Raw genomic sequence first — 12,805 nt, forward strand, 5'->3', positions numbered from 1 at the left:
TCGGCAGATTCGATCATGGCACCGGCGGCTTCGCCGGCAGCTTCATCAGCAGCTTCGTCGACACCATCGTCACCAATCCTGGGAAGCCCGATTCGATTCGGCTCCTACGAGTTTACTCCACACAGCGATTCCTCCCGCTCGAACTTTTCAGATCTACAAGGGCACACGGAGACGACCTTCGGCAGCGTCCACTACCACGTCAACGCAGAGGAAATCCTTCGATTGCTGGAATCCCCCACTCCCGGATCGACGAGTTCGAGCGCGTCATCATCACTCGATCTGTCGGCTGGTCTGACGGGATCGACGTGCTCACCCGTGCCCTCGACCCCCCGCTCGGTGTCCTCCATGTCGGTAGGGTCGGATGATTCCTCAACTTCGAAACTAACCTCATACTACTGCCTGAACTGCGACACCAGGCACGGGCTGGGATCAAGCGACACGCCGTTCATCTGCAACGCCCAGTATTCATCGGGAGAGGACAGTGTCGACAGCACCATCCAGGGAACCACCCGAAGAACGGCACACCATCAGGTTTATGTCGCCAATAACACGGGGAACGCAAGGCGCAGAGGAGACGAGGACCATACCCCCCGTTCCAGTAGAAGGGCGAGTTTTGAAAACAGCGCCAGCAACCGCGACAGCGATTACACCATCGCGGATGAAGAGTGGGCAGCAGCAAGGGCAGCAGTACTCAACAACACGCCGCTCCCCGCAGGAACTTCGGTCGGAACCCTCAACGCTTATCGCTCCATACTTGAGAAAAACCGGGAGCACCTGTCGAAAGAGCAAGCCACCCTTGAGAGACGCCTATCTGCGGCGGATCGATCTAGCGAGCGGCGAAGGGGCTCGCAAGGGAGTGCCTCCCGAAACACTCAGGGAACAGGCAAGCACCGGTCAAGACTATCCAGGCTTTCAGAAGATGACGCCAGAGAAATAACGTCAAATCTGACCAAATCCTTTATGACTATGGATACCGCCGGCATGCCACGGCCAAAAACCGTTGCAGCAGCAACGGCCAATCTCGCCGCATACCTCATCAACCAAGCGCCCGAAGGATCCATGGCTCAAGCTCATCGAGGTGCCCTGGAGAGTCTCGCAATATTGGGGAACAACCTAGTCCCGCCAAAGGAAAAAAACACCGTCCAAGGCAGTGGGTCGAAACATCATGCGAGAGATGCTCGGGACGAAATCACCCAAAGCAGGATCGACAAAGCAAGGCGACGACGCGCCACTAGGAAGGACGACGACAGCGATTCTTCGGATGAAGACCAGGAGTACGACGGCGAACTCAGAGGAGCCGACTGTCTAAGTTACAAGATCCGCGAAACGATGCCGCCAAAAAAGTTTAAGCCTACCCCTACCGATGCTGCCAAGTACGATGGGCAGCAAGAACCAAGATCTTGGATAGACGACTACTCGCGGACCGTGATCCCGCACAAAGGAAACCAGATAGCAGCAATGCAATGCTTACAGCTTTACTTGAAGGATTCAGCACGTGCCTGGCTAAGGGGGCTGCCGAAAGGTTCTGTTAAATCATGGGATGACCTAGTAGATGCCTTCGTTGCCAACTTCCAAGCAACATACAAGAGGCCCGTCGGGATCGAAGAGCTGCGAAATTGCCGGCAGAAGCAGAAGGAGTCGATGCGTTCATACATCGGGAGATTCACAAAACTCCTGAACGCTGCCGAAGACGTGTCTGTCGACAGAGCAATCGACGCTTTCAGCAACGGCATTCAGCGGGAAAGCTACATAGAAGAACTTGGGCGCAAAAAGCCAAAAACCATAACCAAATTAATGGAAATCGCCAACAGTTGGGCTGATGGTGAGGACAACGTACGAAGGCCACGGCAGCGCAGTGATGACGAAGACGACGACCAGCCGAAGCACGACTCGGGTGGCCGAAGGGATCGTCACAAGAGAAGGAAGAACCGCAACTACGATGATAACAATCTGGTAGCCGCAGGATATTCCGATCGACAGGACGATCGAGACGATAGGCACGACGGTAACCGGAACAACTCTGGGAACCGTGGTAACTATAAACCACGACAGCAGAGGACTCCCGAGTTACCCTACGCTGAGCAGATCAACGTCCCCTGTTACCTGCACTCGTATGTCGATTCCAAGGACGGCAAAACGAAGTCAAGTCACCTGCTCAGGGACTGTCGGCAGTTCCTTGACATGCACAAACTCATCCAGCAGTCAGGCCAGCAACAGCTACCACCACCACCCCCACCTCCACCGCAGCATCAAGTCCGACGAGGCTCAACCCCATCAACCCAACGAGGCGTTCCCACCACCACGTGGGCGAGATGAGCATGATCCATAGGACAGGTGTTTCGAAAGAGAGATGAAGAAGTTCACCCGAGAGATCAACTTGGCAGAAAGCATCATGGCGAACATCCCCGAGTACGTTGAATGGTCTTCTCAGAACATTACGTTCAGCCGAGCGGATCACCCGGTGACCATACCAAAACCAGGACACGCTGCCTTGGTAGTCGAAGCACAAATTGGGGGGTTCAAGATGAGCAAAGTCTTCATGGATGGCGGAAGCGGGCTAAACCTGATATTCGTCGACACAATCAGAAGTATGGGGATCACCATGAGGATGCTGGAAGAAACAGACACCTGCTTCCATGGGATCCTTCCAACCGCACCGGGCCACTCTCTTGGCAAAGTCTACCTGAACGTCATCTTCGGCAGAGCCGACAATTTCAGGAAGGAAAAGATCGAGTTTGAAGTGGTGAACTGGGAGTCACAGTATCACGCTATACTCGGGAGACCAGCGTATGCCAAGTTCATGGCTGTGCCGCATTATGCATACCTCAAGCTGAAAATGCCTGGGAACAACGGGACAAACATCACAGTCCATGGAAGTTTTTCACGCTCGGACAATTGTGATCGCGACTTTCAGAGGATTGCTGCAAAGTTCGGGTCACAGCAAGAAATCATCGACCCTCCGCCCAAGCTGTCATTACGAGAAATCAAGGAAGAAAAAGATAGCAGGGAAACTAAGAAGAAGCCAGCCGCTCTCGCCCTTAAAGCTTCGGCAGCAGAAGCTTCGGCAGAAGAAGCTTCGGCAGCAGAAGTCTCGGCAGCAAAGGGTCCGGCAGTTGATGGCACAGAAGGCTTAGGAGATAGCAAGACAATGGCAACCACCGCTCAAACCCCTGATGAAACCAGCAACGCTGCAGCAATCACTAACGCGGTGAAGAAGTCAGAAGAAGAGAAGAACCCCTTCCTTGCCTAAGCAGTTTACTAGCCTTTATTTTCTTTCTTCCTTTATTATAAGCAGGGCCTTCCCCTTTTTCGCCCTCTAGCATCATGCTTACCTTATTAATAAGAACTTAAGCTTCGATTCTTTGTTAAGCATTGCAGTAACTACAAACTTCTAAGCCCCCATCACTATGTAAACATAGTACAGGGCAGAAGATCGCGCTTCAAAACAAAGCCTCTACGAGTGCTAAAAGACATTCACCTTTCCCTCTGCTATAGATGCCTCTACGAGTTCCGTAAACAGCAAGAGTTTGGAAATACATATGTACAACAACCCACGTTCGATATTTTACTTATGGAAATATCAAGGAACAACGGGCTCATCGGCAGAACCACTACACCCGAAATATTCGGGAGTGCTTGTCGAAATTTAAAACGGTTGAAAGCAAAGTTGCGCATACAACAGGTTTAGCAAAACCTGCAACACGAGCTGATCACTCAAATGATTTGCTAACCAACCAATATACATACATCTAAACGAGCAACTAAGATTCGCTCAAAACTTGCCAACGGCAATAACATGGTAAAAGTACATATGCATGTATCTACCGAATGAGAAGGCATCATTACATAATCCAAACACTTGGATAAAGTAGCCAAATTATCTATTTACAAACAGACACTAAATCCCTGAAAATCACCCTTGCGGAGTTCCTCTTTCTTCAGGCACCCTTGAGTCCTCCTCGAGTCTATCGACAATTATGTTGGCGGGCAACAATACTTTCGGATACAGCGCCTCCAAGTCCCCAGTAGCGTTGGCAATCGACAGCAAACCTGCCGAAGGATAACGGGCAAGCACAAGGGCAAGCGTAAATCTGGCCCCTGCAAAAACTTGCGCACGTACCAAGTCTCGGATCTTCTTGGCGTTACCAAATTCAGACATCAAAGCAAGGAGGGTCGGGGGAACTGCGTTCAAAGGGAACATTGTCTTCCAAACCACCCTCATAGCCTTGTAGCACTTGTCAAAAAAGTGGTGGACCTGCTGAACCCGATCCTGAAATTACGCGACAGCCGAAGCCTTCGAGTGTTCCCGCCAGAAAATCTCTTCGGCTGAGGATAGCTGGGTCAATACATTCACATGCTCCTGAATCCTTTTGTTCTCCTCTGCACGGTTCAGAGCTATGACTGGCACATAAGTAAACAAAGGATTAGATAAGATGCTATCGATCAAAGGGCGCAGAGATCAAAGGACTCACAGTTCAAGCTCTCGGTAGCCTTATGTAGCTCAGTAAGAGCGTACCGCTCTACGTCGGCTGCAATCTCGCTCTTCTTGTTGACAATCGCAGCCAAGGCGTAAGTTCTGCGCAGGTCCTTCTCCATCTGGGTGATCCGATCCTTCATCCGTTGGACCCGATCACCTTCGGGAAGAACGCCCGAAGAGTCATCAACAAACGAGGGCACCGGGAAAACCTGCAGGCCACAACGTTAAAAGGATGATGGTTATGGACAAATCAATCATCCAACGTAACTCCCATCGGGAGAAGTACAAGAAACTCCTATCAGGAGAAGTACAAATGAAGATATTATGACAAAAGTGTGTTGGCAACATTGCCAGCACAGTGTTCATTACAAACTTAAGTTCTCGCAACAGAATAATGTTTCATACTAGCCCAAGGATAAAATTGTTACAACAGTCAAGGAGCCTGAGTCTGAGTCGACAGGCTAGGGCCGGCCGATGTCTTTTCCGACGAAACTAAATCGAGGAGCTGGCGAGCACAAGTACGGGCGGACACTGCAAAGGCGCTTAAGTCAACAAGCCGCCCATCTTTCTCTTTCGGCAGCTCCTTAGTCATTTCTTCGATGTCAGCTTTAAAGCCGTAACCCATCATAAGTTGGAAGGCAAGGAGGGCACCATAGGTACGTGAGGTACGCTTGAATACCTCGATGACTTCCTTGGTATCGACTGCGAAGGCATCAATCAGCTGCCCCAGAGTCTTCTCCTGCTTGACCTTGGGGAATATCATCAAATGCATCCGCGCCAGAGCACCCTTTCCCTTGTCAAGAAGCTCCCGGGTAAGCTGGTGGGTGGCAAGAACCATCGACACACCATTTTCCGGGGAATTGCTCGGAACTTTGTCCAAGGCAGTAGCAGGGATGCTGGCGGCTTCTGCAAGAAATTAAAGGAAATCATTGATGAAGGAACAGATCCATAAAAAGTAATAACCTACAAGAGATGTATGAAAGAGCTTACCAAGCAGAGCTAAGGCAGACTGACGAAGGAGTTCATCCTTTTCTGCTGCCCGAGCTTCCTCCTCCTTCAGCCTCTCTTTCAGCTTGCTCAGCTCTTCTTTCAGGGAGTCGACCTCCTGGCGAGCTATGGCAGCCTTTTTAATGGCGCCATCTAACTTTGAAGAGGAAGACTTAGCCTCCTCCTGCAGCCGAGCTTTGTCCGCCTCCAGAGAGGTGAATTGAGAGGCGAAGGCCTCTAAAGAGGATATCACACCTCGTAGATCCTTGAAGAACGGGAATGTTTTATAAAGATCATTAGGCAAGGCACACTCCAAAAAGCTTCGGGTCACGTTCAAGAAAGACTTACAGAAGGAGGAGCTGTGGAGGCAGCAGGTACGTCTTTCCCTTTGGAAAGGGAGGAAGCAGTCGATGCTTGTGCCGTGGGCGCCGTTTTAGGAGCCGAAGCTTCGGAAGCTGCGGCAGCTGGCGAAACCGCATCAGATCTGACCCTCTTAGGCGGGGGTTCAGCGAAAGCTTCGTCACTACAGGAAGAATATGATTGACCAGAGTTTTGAGAAAAAAATGTGAGAAGATCAAGGAGCAGAATATAGTAAAAAGAAGGAAAACACTTACATATCAAGGAGATCATCTTCATCGGCAAAGCCGCCGATTGATCTCTTCTTAGGCGGGGCCCTGGTCTCCTCCGTAGCTGCATTAACAAAGGCATCATGATCAGCGTCGTCATCACGCACCGATCCCTCTGTGTCGCAGTTGTTATCGGCTGATGGAAGGAGATTGGTGTGAGCGGTTTCAGAATCTATTGGATCATCGTGATCGCTTGTTGGGCTTGTATGCTCGACAGTGTGAGAGTCAACAGGTTCTGAAGATCCTCTTCCTTCGGAAATATCGTTTGGCGGATTATGCAAGTCCCCGGAGGCTACAAGGGTCTGTTGAAGAAAAGACAGATGAGAACAGCAGTAATTATGTCGACTCAGTAAATAGCAGCACAATAAGAATTTGTGAAGGGAAGTTACCTCTGGTAGATGATCGGCATCAAAGGGAGTATATGGAGACATCAATGGGATCGAGTCTTCTTGGCTAAAGAAAGTGAGGCGACGAACTTCATCGAGCAGTTCCTTTTCCGACAGTTCAGCAGCGTTAATTCTGGTCTCGTCTTTCGGACCTGAATACAACCACATTGGGCGAACTCTAGCCATGACTGGTTGGACTCGACGTTTCAGAAACACTGCCGCCACCTCGGTGCCGACCATGGTTTGTCCGTCAGCCTCCTTGATCCGAAGAAATCTGGCAAATAATTCATCGGCTGCTACTTTTTCGGCGGGAGAGAGAACATTCTTCCAGGAATTCTTGGGCTTGGCTTCAAGGACATCGACAAAGCGAGGAAGCTGAGATTCGGGTGACAAGGAATCCTTGATATAAAACCACTTCAATCTCCACCCTTGCACGGACTCTCTCATTGGGAAATTGAAGTAATTGACATCCGAACGAGCTACAAATCCCACCCCTCCGGTGACAAAAGATCCGTTACTACTACTGTATCTCTTCACATAGAAGATCTTTTTCCACAAACCGAAATGAGGCTCAACGCCCAGATATGCTTCGCAGAGGGTGATAAACACATCAACGTGGAGGATTGAGTTGGGAGTGAGTTTCCATAATTGGATTTCGTAAGTTCGCAAGAGATGGAGAAGGAATTCGTGAACGGGAAGCGAAAGGCCTCGATATAAGAACGACAAAAACATCACGGTAAAGCCGGCAGGGGGATTAGGTCGAGAAATCGCACCTGGAAAGATCACATTCCCCTCATCGGAGGAGATCAATCCCAGGCTTCGGGATCTCTTCTCGTCACGCTTGGTGACGGTTGAAGCTATCCAATCTCCGGGCCTGGCTGATGAACTTGGTGGCGCCGGCGGCTCCGGAGCTGGGGAAGGAGCGCTTGGGGCGCCCTCCTTCGAAAGAATCGAGGAAGATTTGGCGGCGGCGCCACCGCTCGTAGAGCTGGTGGCGGCGCTAGGGTTCTTCTTCTTCACCATCGTGGGATCTGAGAGCAACCGGAAGGCAGTGGTGGCGGCGCGAGAAGTTGTGAACGGGAGAAGAGGAAGAACAGCGAAGGGATGAATGAAGGGAAAGATTAGGAATTTCAATTTCTTGAGAAACTTAAGGAAGGCCTCGTATTGTCAGTGGGCCTTTTCTTCAGTTAATGGTTGCGGAAATCGAGGAGATGCCTCGCTAACCGTGTAAAAGGAGCAGGAATTGCTCGAGAACAGGGCTGGCAGGTCGCGTCTTATCAAGTCAAAATCAAGAGGACAGAAAAACGTCATCAATGACGTCACGAGGAATGATTGCATACGAAGAGATAAGAAAGTATCGGGTGATCAACTTGAGCCTATGCACGGATTGCGAGCATCCGCACCTAGGCTCGGGGGCTACTCCCATCGGGAGCGCTGGCGCGCACCCGATAGAATAAGGATTCGAAGGAAAAACTTGACTCGAGTCTGCACCCGGACGCGAGCGCCCATGCCCAGACTCGGGGGCTACTCCCATCGGGAGCGCTGAATGCGCACCCGATAAAACATTTTTCGCACTCCAGGATCATGCCCGGGGACTTGATTCTGTGTAGGGTAACGTTGTTTTGCCATCGGCAGTTAACCAACAAAAAGTTGGGCACGTTATTCGTTATCCCTTGCATAAAGAAAATGTATCGGATGGTCTACAAAGACTTGCGGGAAAAACTTCGGCAGAAGAAGATGTTCGAGTAGTACAACTTGAGTCTACGCACGGATTGCAAGCATGCGTACCTAGACTCGGGGGCTACTCCCATCGGGAGCGCTGACGCGCACTCGATAGAAGATAGAAGATGGAAGAAAGGCAAGGATGAGCAAGGAGAAGAACTTCGGAAGAAAACATGCTTTAGTCGCTACCCGAACTATGTTCGGCTAGACACTCGGGGGCTACTGACGTGGGCATTACCCTTCGGGTAACCAATGTTGCTCTACCCTACACGGTCCAACTAGAGGCCCATGAAGGTACCCGATGGCAAGATGGGCCACTAGGGCGGTGCGGTGGAAGACTACTTGGAGTACAAGACACGGAAGAAGCCGAACAAGGAAAGATTGGAGATAGATCTACTGTAAACCTACTCGTACTCGATTAGACCTCTCGGGACCTGGCCACCTATATAAAGGCCAGGAGAGGGGCTATCGAGGGACACAATCAACCTTAGCAATATTAGCCAGCAGAAGCTTAGAACTAGGTTACCCTAGCAACTAGCATCTCGACGAGATCACAACCGAACTATTCGGTGTTGGAGATATGCCCAAGAGGCAATAATAAAATGGTTATTATAATATATCTTTGTGTTTATGATAATGTTTATATACCATGCTATAATTGTATTAAACTGAAACATTGATACATATGTGTTATGTAAACAACAAGGAGTCCCTAGTAAGCCTCTTGTATAACTAGCTTGTTGATTAATAGATGATCATGGTTTCGTGATCATGAACATTGGATGTTATTAATAACAAGGTTATGTCATTATATGAATGATGTAATGGACACACCCAATTAAGCGTAGCATAAGATCACGTCATTAAGTTATTTGCTATAAGCTTTCGATACATAGTTACCTAGTCCTTATGACCATGAGATCATGTAAATCACTTATACCGGAAAGGTACTTTGATTACATCAAACGCCACTGCGTAAATGGGTGGTTATAAAGGTGGGATTAAGTATCCGGAAAAGTATGAGTTGAGGCATATGGATCAACAGTGGGATTTGTCCATCCCGATGACGGATAGATATACTCTGGGCCCTCTCGGTGGAATGTCGTCTAATGTCTTGCAAGCATATGAATAAGTTCATAAGAGACCACATACCACGGTACGAGTAAAGAGAACTTGTCGAGAGACGAGGTTGAACAAGGTATAGAGTGATACCGATGATCAAACCTCGGACAAGTAAAATATCGCGTGACAAAGGGAATTGGTATCGTATGTGAATGGTTCATTTGATCACTAAGTCATCGTTGAATGTGTGGGAGCCATTATGGATCTCCAGATCCCGCTATTGGTTATTGGACGGAGAGAGTTCTCACCCATGTCCACATAGTTCACGAACCGTAGGGTGACACACTTAAGGTTTGATGTTGTAATAGTAGAACTTGAAATATGGAATGGAGTTCGAAGTTATTGTTCGAAGTCTCGGATGGGATCCTGGACATCACGAGGAGTTCCGGAATGGTCCGGAGAATAAGATTCATATATAGGAAGTCATATTCCAAGTTTGGAAATGATCCGGTGCATTTATGGAAAGTTCTAGAAGGTTCTAGAAAAGTCCGGAAGAAATCACTTTGGAAGGCGGAGTCCCGGAGGGACTCCACCACCCATGGCCGGCCAACCCTAAGGGGAGGAGTCCCAAGTGGACTCCCTAGGGTGGCCGGCCACCCCTCCCAAGGAAAGGTGGGAATCCCACCTCAAGTGAGAATCCCACCTTGGGTAGGTTTCATGTCATATGGAAGGTTTTGGTTTGGGGTCTTATTCGAAGACTTGTAGACCAACTCTTGGGTGTTCCACCTATATAATGAGGAGCAAGGGGAGGGGGCCGGCCACACCAAAGCCATTGTGGCCGCACCCCTCATAGTGGCCGGCCACCTCTCCCTCTCCCAAACCCTAGCCGCCCCACCTCCTCCACCTCTCCCGCAACGCTTAGCGAAGCTCCGCCGGAGTTCTCCATCGCCACCGCCACCACGCCGTCGTGCTGCCGGATTCAAGGAGGAGCTACTACTTCCGCTGCCCGCTGGAACGGGGAGAAGGACGTCGTCTTCATCAACACCGAACGTGTGACCGAGTACGGAGGTGCTGCCCGATTGTGGCACCGTCAAGATCTTCTACGCGCTTTTGAAAGCGGCAAGTGATCGTCTACCGCAGCAACGAGAGCCTCCTCTTGTAGGCTTTGGAAATCTTCAAGGGTTAGTCTCGTTCATCCCCTCGTTGCTCCCATCTTCTAGATTGCATCTTGGCTTGGATTGTGTTCTCGCGGTAAGAAATTTTTTATTTTCTATGCTACGAATCCCATCATTCGGTACCCCATTGTAACATGTTTTCATCATAATCAAGAACAGACAGGCAGGACGTAAGGGTTGTACCTCATCGAGGGCCCCGAACCTGGGTAAATCGCTCTCCCCGCTTGTCTGTATAACGATGTCTCGTGTCAGCTTGCAGGATTCCATCAACCCTAAGCCCCTATCGGAGGGCATTACCGAGGAGCACCCTCGACAGCAGCAGTGCCTCATCGCCAGCAGCGACGACCCCGAGAACTGCCCAGGGCTGCGAGCGGCGTGCTTGGCGTCGCTGAACTACTGAACGACAAGGACGCCTGGAGGGGCGACCTCGAGACGGCGGTCGCCTTGTCCATCCGCGACTCCGGCAAGCCGCTCGTGGACCTCACCGACAACGGCGAGGCAGGGCCAAGCGGCCTGGTGAAGAACGAGCCCGTCGATGAGCCGACAAGCGCGTCAAGCAGGAGGTCGTCACCGACGACATGTTCAACTTCCATCAGTACTACGATGCCTCCGGCCGCCGCAAGTACTTCTAAATTAGGTTTAGTATAAATTTAGTCGAATCTTGTTCGAATCTATGTAATATATGCCAAGTTTGGATGAATTTAATCGAATCTCGCTTAAGTTCAAAATTTCCGAAATTTTGTTTGAGAGATGCGACTGGAGAGCGACGTCCCCTAAACACGGCACGAACAAAATACGTCCCTAAACACTCAATCCGGTGTCGTTTGGAATGGTTTGGGGACGCGACAATTGGCGTGCGCTCGCGGTATATAGGAACGCTTCACGTGCGCTACACCGGCGGGCGGCGACGGCCGGTGGCCGCGGCTGAGCGCTGGCAGGAACGGCAGCCACGCGAATGCAATCCTGCGCTGTCGCAACAACGACGGTCGACGGCGACGACGACACCGCAGAGCTTGGTAGAGATCGTAGCAAAGGTAGCTTAGCTCCGGCAACACGCCAACACGTACGTGCCACGCGGCGGCCGACCACACGGATTAGCTATCGACGATCGTGATCACCGGCCGCCATAGCGGTGCGGCGTCAACCGATTCAATTCGAGCTACCCCGTGACGATCTCGATCGATCACGCATTTTCATAAGGCCCACATCGGATCGCAGTCAATCAATCAAGGAATGAAAAGGATGTTGTGGAAGAAACAAAAGAATTTACACGGTCGGAACACACTAGTCGCAATGACGTAAAGATACGTTCATTTAGTACAATTTCGTTTGTTCATCAGGTAAGAAAAGGTCATCAAAAAATTGCTCACGGAAAAATATGTCCAGTGTCACAAATACTACTCCCTCCGTTGTATTAAAAGTGTCTCAACTTTACCAAAATTTAAACATCCAAATTTTGATATAGTTGCGACATTTTTGGTGGAACGGAGGGAGTACATGATAATAGCACTATGTCACCTGCCACTTGTAGAATTACCTACTTCCTTCGATCTTTTTTAATTGACTCAAATTTAGTACAATTTTATATTAAATTTGAGTCAATTAAAAAGGACTGGAGGGAGTAGTGGTAGGCTGACCGACCTACATGAGCCGCCACATTGCCCCCCGAATCAACCAATTCAACTCCAGCAGCAACGACACGACGTGTTTGGCCGCAACTCCTCTTCAAAAAAAAAAAAGCAACGACACAAGTGCAAAACAAAGAAATAGCAGACGCAAAAACGTAATCACAAACGCCACTAGTGAGCGTCCACCACGGGGATATTTTCCTCCCAACCCAACTACCCAATTTGCTTCCCCGTTTCACAATTGCTCCACCTAAAGAAAAAAAAAAGGATCGTAGCAAATAAATCATGACCATCATCCGCTTGCAACCTGCTGTTGGACAAAAGAAAATCATATGAGTCCTCGTCGGGAACATCGTCGACAGCTTCTCGACCGTGGTAGGTAGCACCATTGCTTGCTTGTCGTAGCACCCGCGTTAACAAATTATAGCACCCTCGTTGTTTATCGGTAGCAACTGCGCCTCTTCATTTTAGCACCGCGCCCTTTAGCCGGAACCCCTGCAGCATCCTGGCCACTGGCTGACAACACCAACGACCGCTTATACTATCACCGACTCATTCGATTGCAGCATACTGAAAATCTTATGGTAGCACCGCAACAATTCCTTCGTAGCACCGGAGGCCACTTGCTCGCAGGAGTAGCAGCTTTGTTGCACACCACTAGCAGCGTCGATGCCCACAAAATCAGGATGTTGCTGATCCTTTCTCTTGTGCCGGGGCTTGAGCGGGCCCGTAAATTCAATCC

The sequence above is a fragment of the Lolium rigidum genome, chromosome 4, assembly GCF_022539505.1.
Source record: "Lolium rigidum isolate FL_2022 chromosome 4, APGP_CSIRO_Lrig_0.1, whole genome shotgun sequence".
NCBI classification, from domain to species: domain Eukaryota; kingdom Viridiplantae; phylum Streptophyta; class Magnoliopsida; order Poales; family Poaceae; genus Lolium; species Lolium rigidum.